This window comes from Hydra viridissima, unplaced genomic scaffold (assembly GCF_058129835.1).
Source record: "Hydra viridissima isolate aposymbiotic clone 2 unplaced genomic scaffold, HvirCarnegie_v1 scaffold_5, whole genome shotgun sequence".
Lineage (NCBI taxonomy): Eukaryota > Metazoa > Cnidaria > Hydrozoa > Anthoathecata > Hydridae > Hydra > Hydra viridissima.
The window spans coordinates 16,530,891-16,544,175 of NW_028324304.1; the positions used below are offsets into that span (position 1 = coordinate 16,530,891).

At 29.3% G+C, this 13,285-nt stretch overlaps 2 pseudogenes; both read left to right on the top strand.

The window, feature by feature from the left end:
* The first annotated feature begins 2,382 nt into the window (after positions 1–2,382).
* Positions 2,383–5,421, top strand: LOC149888971 (uncharacterized; annotated as a pseudogene).
* A 6,126-nt stretch (positions 5,422–11,547) lies between these two features.
* On the top strand, positions 11,548–12,826 carry LOC145192873 (uncharacterized; annotated as a pseudogene).
* Positions 12,827–13,285: the final 459 nt, after the last annotated feature.

A 13,285-nucleotide genomic window follows, 5' to 3' on the forward strand; every position in this document is an offset into this window, starting at 1 on the left:
TTTATAAAGAACATCAATTACAGCAAGTTGTATGCCGTGAGCAAAACATAATTGTTGGTTAGCAGGCAGCAACCTGCCAACTTTTTTCATAACACTAGCTCCGTCGGTCATTATAGCCACAATGTCGCTGTATAGATCAAGACTATGGTCTTTAAGTCGTTTTTCTAATAGTTCAATGCACTTTTCTGCTGGCATTGAATCTGTTATTCGCACTAAACCTAAACTCCAGAACTGAGATTTTTGTCCATGAATGTTAATATTCATGTAGCGACGATTTCGAAGTGACGTCCATTCATCAAAAGACAAAGAAAATCTCTCTCCTACACCGAATTCCGTTTTCTTGCGCACTTCAATTTGATGAACTAAACCTAATCTTATTTTTTTGCTGTACTCTACTACATGATTACGAATTGTGTTTACTGACGTTGGTAGATTTCTGAATCCCATAGCAGTAAGAGCGGCACGTAAGTCTGTTGAAGAACAAATCACATTAAATGAAAGCCCGTCAGACGCCGTTAAACGAGCAAGTGTAGCACTAAGTGTTTTATCTTCCCTTTCATAAATCGAAAAGTATTCTGTCAGTGGTTTAGATTTCTTTTTTGGTGGTTTATCTGGTGTGCATTCTCCGGTAATATTAGGTTGGGTTAGAATTTCGACCTTCACATTATGCACCGACAACATGTGTGTATGAAGTCCTTTTGTTGACCCACCACCAATTTTTAAAATCTTCTTGCAGTTTGGCAATTTACACATCGCTGTTTGGCTTTTTTCATCCCGTAGAAAATATTTCCAAACAGCTGAGTTACTTTTAGTTGTAAAGTCCACATACGACATGCGGATTTAGTTTTTAATTTTAAGATTCTACCTTATAAGAAACGCGCTTTTCTTCAGTTTGAAAAAACTGACAATAGTAACTAAGCTATTAAAAATTATTAACAATAGTAACTAAGGTATTAAAAAATCTAACTAATTTAACGCGAATATTTTAAGTGTTTACATAAGTAACTTTTTAGAAACGACGTAAACTTGTATTATATAAAGAATTATTGTAAAATAAGTATAAACCGTAATATATAATGATAAATGTCTGGGTATCGCAAGCAAGCATATTATAATAATAATTTTCATTGCTTACAAATCTATTATTTAAATCAAATCGTATTCAATTTTTAAATAGTATATATGCTAACCAACATGACATAGTGCAAAGATATTCACTTTTGTTTTTCTCTAAATCACTCCTTTTCGATATCGTATTTTATTACACAACTGAAAATACAATACTTTTTACAATTTTATACAAAATAAAAACTTTTTATTGATACGCAAAATTGTTGTTATTTTTATATATTTTTTCATTACCCTTTTTTTTGTTCGATATTATAGAGAATCCCGGGATTGATGTTAGACAATCCCGGGATTTCGGGATCATAAAAAAGGGCGGGATCCCGGGATTTCGGGATCCCGGGATCCCGGGATCCCGGGATCCCGGGATCGCAATCGCTAGCTATGGTGCATCTAAGTATTGTGAAGAGACAGGAATTGTACTATACTGCTTATACCCAAATGCTACACACGTGCAGCAACCTGCTGATGTTGGAATTATGAACTCACTTCAAGGTTACTGTGCACGTGAAGTACTTTTACCTTATAAACAAAATTTTGTTGCTGTACCTATGCTTCATTTTTAAATTTATTCTTTATACTATAATTCATTTTAGTGATAATAATTGTAATATGGGTATATTTGCATATGGTTTCCATTAACTCAAAAAAATTTGTCTTTAATTTTTCTCCTTAAAAATGACTGTACATATTACATAGGTGCATTTTGTTCTTAGCTGTTTAATGATTTTAACTGTACTGAAAGTTACTATTCATTATTTTGTTATGTCTTGTTATTATTATTTTGTTTTTTTATTTATGTTTAAATACTTTATTCTTAAGTTTACTCCCAACTGATATCAGTTTAGTGCAAACGAGCTAAGTGTAGTATGTAACCAACTTGGATTGATATTGGATCAGTGTTTTATTTACTGTTTATATAAGCACAGAAACACATTAGTGATTTGGCTAGAGTTTTAGCTGCAAAATGTTGTAGTTGTTAACACGCTGATATGTATTTGTGTGAATGTGTTTATGTATATATATATATATATATATATATATATACATATATATATATATATATATATATATATATATATATATATATATATATATATATATATATATATATATATATATATATATATATATATATATATATATATATATATATATATATATATATATGTATGTATTGTTGATTGTAAAATCAAAGAAAATAAGTAGTATAAGATATAGGTTTTCATTATACACTTTAACATATTTAGCAATTTTACCTAAGCAATAATTAACATATTGTTAATAAATGTGTCCATTGTATTCAAATATGTTTTATCTCAGGTTTATATCATGGCATTCATTATTGTTGAGTTCCTTGATTACCCTGAAGACCTTGAAGAAACTCGTGAATTGGGTATTATTCCTAAGAGTTAGCTAAGTTCTGAAGAAGAAGATCGTTGTCAATATCCGCTGTTTTGCAAAAACCAAAACAAAATTAATAACATGGTTAAGAATGAGTTAAAGCCAGACAAAAATTGGCAGGAGCACGGAGTCAGAGTGCTTGGAAAAGCTGGTATATAAGCCCTCTTTCTTTATACATTAGCCAATAACATTGTTGTTGGTGACTTAAATGCTCATCACACTGAATGGCTTGGCTCTAGTGTCTGTTGTGATGCTTAGTGTTTATATTATTGATTTTGAACTTTTTGTGTTATGTATATATTTAAAACTCTTGTATCTTTAGATTAGTATATTATTGTTGAATAAAGCCTTTATCAAGAGGTTTATGTTTTTATTGGGTTCATCACAGTGTCATTGACTCTGCAGGCATTAAGCCCTACAACTTTTGTCTTTCTTAATCTCTAACGCAAATAGTCAACTTTCCAACTCGCTTTCCAGACAATCCGAATCTTTTACTTTTATTACCCTAGTTGTTTTACTATTTGTAGCAACCTATGAGAGGGCAATTGAAAAAGAGAAAGTTGCAGAGTTGAGTCTAATCTCAATCTCACAGAGAACGAGAAAAAAAAGCATTGCAAATGCTAATCGTCTACGAAAGCGGTATGTGAAACAGAATTTATTTAAGCATATCTTTTTTGACATTAACTTTTCAATTATTAAAACTATTTTGTATTTTTTGATATCTACATTTTTTAGCAGAGTAGACTATAGTGGATTTGTGGAAAATGACTGTAAATCTGATGATGATGTGAACTTCAAGATAATAGCATCTGTTCAAGAAAGAAGTAGAAAAAGTAAATTCATAAAAACAGAAACAATCACCACAACTCCAAATGTTCCAGAGTTTCCCAAATTAAAAGGTTAAAGATTTTTCTTTGTACCATTTTTTCCTATTCTTAATAATTGACTTATTACAAAAGAAGGCATTAGTTAAAAGTTTAAAAATGTATAAAATCTAACTCTGTCGAAATTTTTTTAGGATTCAGTAAAGATCCATTGGCAGATTTTAACTTAAAAGGTATTATTGATGTCATGGCCAGTTAAAACTTTCTTTTTAAAGGGTATATATGTATATATATATGTGTGTGTGTATATATATATATATATATATATATATATATATATATATATATATATATATATATATATATATATATATATATATATATATATATATATATCAGCCCTCGGAATTAGAAAAAATGATGTCAGCAAAAAAAATTTGACACAAAGAGATTACCATAACACATAGAAATGAGGTCGACGATTTTTTGCCGACCTCATACACTTTTAGGTCTGTTAATGCTGACCCTAATTCCAAGCGTTGATATATAAATACATCAAAATTTCGGTATATTAATAAAACTTAACTTATTATATTACTAATTATATTGTTTGTTTTATTGTTTTATATATATATCTATAAATAAATATAATACCGAAAATAGAATTTTTGAGTTGTTTTATTTTAGAATTTTCAGAAGAACCAATAAGTACATTGGCCCAAACTGTGGTGTCTCCAATCCCTTTTTCTCAAAAGCACATTTGTGACACTTACTTGAAAGGTAACTATTTTCATATATAGAAAAATATGTTACATTCTTAATGTCTCATTAAATTAATTTTATTTTAGAAGACTAGGGCGTAAAAATACAAAGTAAAAAATATTATACAATTGTTTTTTTGTAGGGTTTGCCCAAGTTCCATTAATTGATACGCCACATCAATGTTCAATGTTATCAACGAACCCATTACACTTTCCTGTAAGTGATTGCAAATCGAAAGGTAAATATTTAATTCATCAGGTCACTATCTTTAAAACAAGATCATGTCCTAATTAAGAGATTAAACTTATCCAGCATTGGGTCAGGTGAGGCTCTTTAGCTGTGGCTAAGGCAACTTACCTAGGATAAGGAAAACCCTGATATAAAACAATCAGTTGAACTTTAGGTAGTTTCAAATAAAAATATATATATAAATCAAAAGTTCAACATATTAATAAAACTTTACTTATCATATTACTATTTGTATTGTTTGTTGTATTGTTTTAGAAATCATGGATAAGACATTGGTCACTTTATGAAATGAATAAGACATTGGTCACTTTATAAGATGAAAACATCAATTAAAGAATTACAACGTCAATCCGAGTTCAAAACCCAGCTACTTCAAGCACTGCTTGAAAATAAAAATGAGTACGATGACGGCATGCTTGAGAAATACAATCTTTTGATTAAATTCAGCTAAATACTTAAATTACTCAGTATCAATTGTAATATAATTTATTTTTTAATACTTCTTGTTTCATTAATGTAAAGAGACACAATTTAAATTGGGTACGATTAATTTGTTGAATTATAGGTGATTGCTCTTGCCAGCAAAGGTGGTCAAACACTCAGAGAAATTGTAAAAAGGGCCATTAACGCACTATTAACTAACGACCTACAACGAAAATTTAACTGGACAGGAACAGTTGGACAGGCCGGAGATAGAGAAAACGTTTTCACTAAAAGAGCTTTTCGCAAACTTAATTGTTGTTTAGCGCTGCAAAGTAAGTACTTTTTGTGAGTAATGTAGATTTAAATCATCTGAAAAATTAACAAATAAAAAAAATCTTTTCAGCCTACATTTTCTAATTATGCAAAGAATTTTGTTTTTTGATTAATAAAGGCTTTTTTTTTAATTAGAAAGGCTTTTTTTTGATATAATGTTCTAATTACAGGAGGAAGCAGTAAAAATCCACCGACGAGATCAATAACCGAAAGTGAGTTTCAGATTGAAGCCGTTCGTTTTTTACGAGGAGCTGCAGACAGGAATGGTGGAAGAAAAATGAGAGCAGTCAATAGTGTATAGAAATAAATTTATAGTTTTTTAAACGAAAAAAAAGATGATTTTTTTAGTTGATTGTGTTTATATTGCCTCTATGTTACATAACGACTATTGAAATAATTCTTTTTGCCTTTATTTATTAAAAAAATGACAAAGAACAGCAAATTATACATCAAATAAAAATTTATGAATGTATATATATATATGTGTATATATAGCATGAAAAAATATTTATGAATATATATATATATATATATATATATATATATATATATATATATATATATATATATATATATATATATATATATATATATATATGGCATAGGGCAGCTAGCGGTCAGATGCTGGCCAGCCTAAGGCGGCTAACCAGCAACAAACCGTTATTCAACCTATATCACTTTGCCGCTAGCGGACCAATGTTGCGCCTATATCGGCATGCTGAATGTGGACCGTTAAATAACCGATGAGCAAGCCGCGCAGGTAACGTTGTGGCTAGCCGACGTCGGACCAGCGTGAGTGCTGCAAGAGATCCGATTGCGGGCCGTATACATCTTGCTCACTGGGGTGCTACTATGCTTCTAAAATAAGAGGAAATGTGAGTGATAAATACAAGTACGTAATGACTGATAAATTTTCGAAAAAATTGATGATTTAGCAGGCACTTAGTTCTTGCGGCAAAAAATCGCCAATTCATGTTTGTTTGGGCACAACGACATCTTCGGAATACGTGAAATGTTGTCTTTTATAAAACGACTAATTAAAGTTCATAGAAGAACTTCAGTATTGTTTTGGCCTGATTTAGCCACAATACATTACTCGAAAGATGCTCAAAAGTTTTACGATGATAATGGAGTGATGTTGGTTCCGAAAAAGATGAATCCTCCAAACTGCCCCGAATTACGTCCTATTGAAAAATATTGGGCCATCATAAAAAAGAAATTGAAATTAAGTGGAAAAACAGTAAAATCAGCTACAGATTCGAAGAAAAAATGGGATTACGCTGCTAAAACTTACAAAAATCACTCTGTCCAGAAACTTATGGGAGGCATCAAAAAGAAAGTCAGAATTTTCTGTAAAACTTAATTTTTTTTTGTTTTTCCCCTTTTAATATGTAATCTTTACAGTCTTAATTTTTCAGAAATATATTGATTTAAATACATTTAAGCTTTCTTACATCCTTTTTTGATCAAGAAAGGTGGGCAGATTTTTCTGATAGCATGCCTTAAAGGACTTATGCAGTAAAAAGAAATCAGGTTTATAGACATAATATAAACAAAAATATCTAGAAATAATTTGATAAAATATGATACAAAAAGAAAGAACAATTAATACTTCGTATGTCGTATGTAAATATAGACAGAAATATTCTGACCATAAAAAGACAACTCTCATGAGCGATTAATCACTGCAGAAACTATTGTCTTAAATAAACCTACAATCAAATTAAAAAAGCATGTTTATTGCCGCCTTTTAATAAATAAGTAGAAATTCAATGACAGAAAATTGATGTTTTTAATGCATATAATAAGTAAATAAATGTGTACCAAGTAAAGGAGTCATTATCATCAGTCTCCATCAGTTTTATGATTTTTTCCAATGCTAATGACTAAGAGCGCATAGTAAAATATGCCTTAAATTTCAATTCATAAAAATGTTTTTTTCCCCTTGAAATTTTTACGCATTTATTGGCTTAAAAGCACCTTTTCTAGATGACTTTTGATACCGTTGGAACTTTTTTTTTTATTTTATTACAAATAATTTATTAAAATGGTACTTCCAATTCACGTATATATATATATATATATATATATATATATATATATATATATATATATATATATATATATATATATATATATATATATATATATATATATATATATATATATATATATATATACAGGGCCGCATACATACATACATACATACATACATACATACATACATACATACATACATACATACATACATACATACATACATACATACATACATACATACATACATACATACATACATACATACATACATACATACGTAGGTATGTATGTATGTATGTATGTATGTATGTATGTATGTATGTATGTATGTATGTATGTATGTATGTATGTATGTATGTATGTATGTATGTATGTATGTATGTATGTATGTATGTATGTATGTATGTATGTATGTATGTATGTATGTATGTATGTATGTATGTATGTATGTATGTATGTATGTATGTATGTATGTATGTATGTATGTATGTATGTATGTATGTATGTATGTATGTATGTATGTATGTATGTATGTATGCATGTATGTATGTATGTATATGTCAAATTATCCGGAAAAAATTGGATGAAGCCAACACGCCAAATAGCTAACTTGTAGAACAGCAATTTCAAAAAAGAATTAATGAAAGGAGAAGCATAAAGTCAATACATCTTATTTAAAGATTATTCCAGTCTAGCAAGGAAGACTGATGCTGATGGAGAAATCAATAACAGGGATACAACTGATGGTATGAAAAATACTAACATTAAATTGAATTTAGCTCAAGAACTTAAATGTTTCATTAAAATATCTGATTTTCAAATGACAATTGACAAAGGTGAACTTGGATCTAACCTCATTTAAAAGGAAATCGCTTTTTTTGAAGCCAGCAAATCAAGACCCAAAAACTTAGAAATGCTTTTAATGCTCTTAAAACTTTTTCTCCGACATCTGTGGAGGGTAAAAGAGCTTTCTCTAGCCTAGCGTTATATGCAACAAAAATAAGGAGCTCATTACGGAATAAAATATAAGATGTATTAACTTTTCTAAAATAAACACTTAAAAATACTGAGTGATATTGTTTATTCTAAAATAGAATAAACAACATCAATAAAACTTTTTTAAGTAAAATGTTTTGAAAATGAGAAGCGGGTCTCAATAATTAACAGTTTAATTTTTATAAATAAACAGTTTTATTATAAGATAAATAAACGGATTTGTTTTTAACTTGTTCTCTTTTATTTTGCGTGCTTTAGTACGTTAAAAAAAGATTAAAAATGTTCGAATTTTTTCCCAAATAGTTAGAACATTTTCAAGTTCGAACTTCTAAAAAAAATTTCGAATTGGCAGCCCTTGCACTTAGTAGTAGAAAATTTATACTTTTTTGTGAATACAATTTTATGGTTTTAAAGTTATTAAATCCTCAGTATTTTTATTTTTTTTTAATTTATGTGAATAGCAGTTTTATATCCTGATGAGCACAGCGAAACAGAACTTTTTGTGGAAGAATCTATTCCAATTTCTAAAAAAGTTAAATTGTTGACACAAGCTCCGGTTACGCCAGAAGCATTTCCCTCTGGAACATCCATGCAACTTAAATTTATTTTGATCATTTTAAATTTTAAATTTATTTTGATCATTTAAAAGAAAATATAAAGTTTCTATTGGTTTATTGAAGTTTACCACAAAAATTTTACAACTCAAGAAAACTTTATTACTAAACACATTTAATCTTTGTTTCTCTTTCCTAAAACTAAATTGGCAGTAAGAAAGCAAAAGTTTGAAAATTAAAATCTAAGTTTCAAATTAAACTAAATTTATGTTGTCAAGTTAATATATTTTTCGTGCTAATCGTCAAAAGTTTCATTTTGAAAACATTTTATCTTATTTGTTTTGTTGTTTATTTCATTGCTTATTGTATCTAGATACAAGCAGCTGCTTCTAAAGGTGGGTAAAAACTTAAACGATGCAGTGAAGAGAATGCTGTTTTCATTATTACACAATGATGTTCTCAAAAAACTAAATTGGACAGGTCAGAGTAATAAAGATAAACAGTCTTTCTATGATTTGAATTGCAGATTAGTTATCGAAGGTAGACTTTTTTTTTAACTTTAATATGAAAGTTTAAAAATGCTGTAATTCACTTTAATGTTTTCTTAAGATTACCAAGGAGGAAAAAAGTTCTTATATAATATCTCTACGAAAATGTTTGGAAGGAGGATAAGGGGAGCTCATAAACATTTGAAGGTAATCATTACTGAGATGGTGTCACAATACCATGTCCGGTTCTGTTAAACAGGCTGAAATTTGTAAGGGAATCCAAAAGTTAAACATTTTCTGAAAAAAATAAAATAATAAATAAATAATAAGTAAAACAATAAAAAAAAAAAATTGTATAATTATTGTTTTTTCCTTTTATGTAAGTAAATGCCAAGTATATACCTAAATGTTTTTATTTTAAAATAGGTTTGACTTAGTAAAAAAAAAAAAAATTAATTATTTAACGTAACAATTTTAGTTAATGGATGATTCTCCGATTAAATATACGAGTTGATAATATAACATCGTTTGATTTTATATGTATATTATCTTATGTGTTTTAATTTCACAGGCGCATTGCAGCAAAATCCCCCGACTCCACAAGCCACGGAAAGTGATATTAAAAAGGCAATAGTAAATTTTTTGGCGGGAGCAATCGATAGAAAGGGTGAAAGGAAGGCGAGAGGCACCAGGCCACTGGCTCAAAAAGCTACTGCAACCGAGAAAGTATCTCGTTTTTTGAGAGTGAAAAAGTAAAAATTTTTCTACTTTACCATAAACTTCCGATTCAGAAGATTCAACTAAAATTTGTTATTATAACGTGTTAAATTGTAAATATGTTAGATTGTAAGTATACTTATATTACTAATTGAATATTATATTATATAATACCCTTACTTGGTCAACTATGTCGTAATTTAAGCAATCAAATGTAGTTAATACATCACAACTTAAAAATTTGAAATTCATTTTAAAAATGATAAATTTAATCTGATGCTAAAAGTAACTTATGATTTTATCCCAGTGAGAATTTCGACTATTAGAATAATTAAAAGCATTAAATTTCCATGTTGTGATTTTTACTCGTGACTATTGTCACGAACAGAAATTTCAATACGGAATTTCAATAACTGTAGTAATGGTTAGCCATATTTCTGCCAGTTCTCTCCCAGTATTGGCTTGCCACTGTTTTGCCATCACTGGCTAGCCACGGCTGGTCCATGAAAAATCCTTAGAGCAAAACGGTGCTTCGCCAACGTTAGCAGCCGCAGATGGTCCAGTGCGGCAGCCTACACAGGATCAGTGTGGGACCATTATTTCCTTGCTCTCTGGGAGTAAGCAAGCGGATGTTAATAAGCTTTTAGAAAATTTTGTGAAAGAAGTAAAAGAGCTTCAGCTAAATGGTCTTTTTATCAACAATGCCACTCTTCTCCAAATCGACCACCAGGTTGAAACTCTCACCACTCCCAATTTTTTTTGCATTACATCAATCATATGCAATAGTAAACACAATTTATGTTGCCAAAGAAATCTGAACTAAGTGCTAAGTATGTAAATTTTAAAAATTAAAACATCATTTTTTGCTTTTTTTTTAATACATTTTAAATATAGTCAGCCATTATGGCATTCAAAATAAATTATTAACGGCTTCTTTCCAGATAGATATAATTATTATTTTCCAACATGGCGACAGAATTTAAAATGTGTACTTGTGCAGTTTGCTTGACAAATAAAGGTATCAGATCAAAATGTCTAACGCTTACAACACCCTCAGTATGCAAAAATATTCAAAAATACATTTGGCCGAACTTTGATGTTGATATTGATGTTTTTCCTTCAGTAGTTTGTGCCAACTGCAGAAGAAACTTGTTTAGTCTAAACAAAGGAGAAACTGCATATCTTTCCAACTGGTTAGAGAGTATATCAAAGGCACTTTTATATGAGTTAATTATTACTTATATATATGTATATGTATATGTATATGTATATGTATATGTATATGTATATGTATATGTATATGTATATGTATATGTATATGTATATATATATATATATATATATATATATATAGGTTGATAGAAGCAGTATTAGACGAACCTCCTCACTGCTAGGTATCCAAACAAACGTTGATACAGAACCATATACAACTATTTTAAATACAACTGAGAAAATCTGTAGTCTTTGCTATTTAAATCTTGGTATGAATAGTAAATATTATGGTTTTATAATTTAAATAAATTTTATTGAATTGTATTTTTCCTTTATTTTTTATCAATCAAATTTGTTATATAAAAAACTTTAAAATTCTATATTGTTTGATAAATTTTAAAATCAAACTGTAAAGTTTGATTCAATAGTTTTATTGTTTTATTTCTTATTCAACTTTTAGTTATTTTAAAATACTTGTTATTTGTCACTGTTAATTTTAGGCAGAGGAGTTCCTCATACTTGTTGCAAAAGTAACGCTGTAAGAAATATCATAGATATCAGTGAGTCGCTTGGAGATAAAAATGCAGAACAAATAGTTTCTGGATTGTTAAAACGCAAAATGGAACGTGAAAACATTGTAAGCGGAGAGCAGTTCATGTTGTTTACAGGTGGAAATCTTCTCTCGGTTACAGTTGGAGTTAATAAAATTAAGTCAAAAAGAAAGAAAGTAAACCAGATCTCATTCCAAACTATTATGGAGCTATCGATTGAATTAGAACCTTCTAAAAACAAAACAACAAAAATTATGTTCTACTTTACGGAGGAATGTAACTGGTGTTGTAGAATCAAGTATTAATATTAAAATGACTGAATTAGACGAAACTCTTGATTCTTTATATGAATGCAAAACAGAGGAACTGGTTGACGGATATCAGACAGTTTTTAGAGATATAGTTTATGTAAAAAAATACAACAGAATTTATTAAATTTATAACAGAAAAAAGAGGTATTGATAACCTTAATGCAATGGTAAGAATTTCTATAGATAGTGGTCAAAACTTTTTAAAAGTTATCATTAATGTTTTTGATCCAAAAAATCACTATTCTTCATCTGAAATATATGAAGATTCTGGCGTAAAACGTTGTTATATTCTTGCCATTGTGGAGTTGGTTTCAGAGGAAAATGGCAATCTCCAAAAATTATTGGCTCCTCTAAAACTTCAAGAAGTAAATTTTAGTCTTGCATTTGATTTAAAGTGTGCAAACAGTATTTTTGGACTATCAGGTCACTCTGGTAAATATGCCTGTTTGTATTGTGAAGGAGAATGCTCGCTAGAAACAGGAAAACTTAGAACTTTAGGCTCCATAGACCTGTGTTATGATCAAAATGTATGTGAGGGGAAAAAGAAGATCGAAAATGCAGGAATACAAAAATGTTATCAATCCTCAGTTAATTTACTTACAAGAAGAACAAGAAACTCTTCTTGAACACATTGTTCCTCCACCTGAGCTCCACATTTTGATGGGAGTTGTAGATAAATTTTGTACTTTACTTTTGTGTGTTTGGCCACCTTTTGAAAATTGGTTGAAAACACATTACATACTAATGAGAGGGTATCATGGTGTAGGTTTAGATGGAAACAGTGCAAATAGATTAATGTCCTTGTTAGATGTTTTAGAGAGAGATGTCACCTTTTAAATCAGCATGCTACTAGTAAACTTTTTACATCATTTTGTCAACACTTCTTGATCCTAGACTCAAATTAAAACAAGTATTGAGAGCAATAATCATTCAACTAATTAAAACCCATGAAAATGTAAAAAACATCAAAGTTACTGAAAATGATCAGTCTGCAGCTTGTGATATTGAAATTATTGACTCAGAATATGCAAATAATGGTACAGTACTAAATGAATACAAAGATATAGTAGAAATGGACTTTGACAATTCGTTTGAAGAACTTGTAGGATTTAATTCTAAGCAAATCAGTCAACCACAAACTCCAATTTTAAATGAAACTTTATTAAACGAATTTCAACTCTACTCAAATAAAGACCTTATTGACGAAGAAAGCAATCCTTTGTTTTGGTGGAAATCACAGAGAACTAAAATGCCACTATTAGCAAATCAAATTTTTAAAGTATTTAAGCTGCCCAC